Source organism: Trachymyrmex cornetzi, unplaced genomic scaffold, assembly GCF_001594075.2.
Source record: "Trachymyrmex cornetzi isolate Tcor2-1 unplaced genomic scaffold, Tcor1.1 scaffold942, whole genome shotgun sequence".
Classification (NCBI taxonomy): Eukaryota; Metazoa; Arthropoda; class Insecta; order Hymenoptera; family Formicidae; genus Trachymyrmex; species Trachymyrmex cornetzi.
The window spans coordinates 32,166-33,550 of NW_017300292.1; the positions used below are offsets into that span (position 1 = coordinate 32,166).

The 1,385-nt window shown below is 28.4% G+C and overlaps 1 protein-coding gene across 1 annotated transcript in view; it reads right to left on the reverse strand.

Moving 5' to 3' along the window:
- LOC108769761 (stearoyl-CoA desaturase 5) overlaps window positions 1-848 on the reverse strand; it is a 12,248-nt gene extending 11,400 nt beyond the window's left edge. The window contains exon 1 of the mRNA XM_018520949.1: window positions 726-848. The gene's annotated coding sequence lies outside the window, so the exon portion shown is untranslated. The remainder of the gene's footprint in view (window positions 1-725) is intronic.
- Window positions 849-1,385: the final 537 nt, after the last annotated feature.

Here is a 1,385-nt window from a genome sequence, read left to right on the forward strand (position 1 = left end):
GTTCTCTTTTGAGGTTTTTTTGTATTACTGAGGATGGTCTAATTGAGACCGAAACGTCTATATGTAATTTTAATTATTAAATATATATTTATTCGCGATGAATATCCTGCGTTCGTAGTTGTATGCCTTTTATTCAATTCTTGTTGTTTTAATATTGAACTACGTTTGACCTAAATTGTCACAGATATTTTTCATAAATATCACGATTATAATACCAGAATGGCTTTGATGAGTAACGTCATCTTTATAATGAGGCTCAAAACTTTTCAGACGATGTTTATTTAAATATTTCTTAAATGTATTATTACAACATGTAACGTTATAAATTAAATTTTATCGTGAATTGTGACACAAAAAATAGATATTGTTTCAAGATAACTTAAGCTTTTCTTTATTGCGACAGATAGATAATTTTCAAAAAATCAAAATACAAAATTTTGACAGTTAAATGTATAACAAAGATTTTCATATTTGCAAAAATTTAAACAACACAAAAATTATATTGATAAATTCAAATAGAATCTTATTATGAATTAAAAATGTTAGTGTATACGTGGAAAATGTTATTTAATATTCTTTTACTATTTATTAAAGCAAAGATATTTATTTCTTGACTGTAATAATTGAAACAAAATTAATGTCAAAGAAATAATGCATAATCAAAGTTGAAAACAGCATCCTCTCGATTATTGTTAACAAATTAACAAGATAATGGATAACTATACCTTGGCATGGGAATATCAAAAGTGATTCGGATGAGATATTACACATGCACTGATCGAGTGGTAACTGAAGATTCTTTACTTCAAGCTGATTATATACAGAGTGAATCAGAGTTGTTGAACCAGTTCTTTATCCTATGAGAAAATTATCGATATTAAGAATCTCATTTTAAACCATACATGTAATCAATATGAACTAAAAAAATGTCTATACCGATCGAAGCTGGATCTTAAATGCTCAAATAATTCGATGTGAATTACTTGGGCATTTACACGGAAAAAAAAAGATTTGCTGATTCAGCAAAGCTATAGCTTGCGAATTCAACATCTGTAATTAAGAAAATTTGGTGGTTCAACAAAGAACTTATGTCTGTAAAGCAGTCATCAGTATTGCCCATATAACAAACTCATCTTTGGTAATATTATCATTGTTATTGCAACAAATTAGTTCAGTTGAAATAATTAATTTAATTGTTTGCAATACATATTGTAATCTACATAGCATGCTGAACGCGGGTCTCAAGTTGCAAAATTATAGACATAGTGTGACTTGCGTAACACACATATTTTTGGCTGTAAGACGCAGAACGCAGAACGCGAAAATTTAACTTCAGTGCATCCTGTGTTTATGTCCAGTACCTATATGTGACGTATAATTAGGTT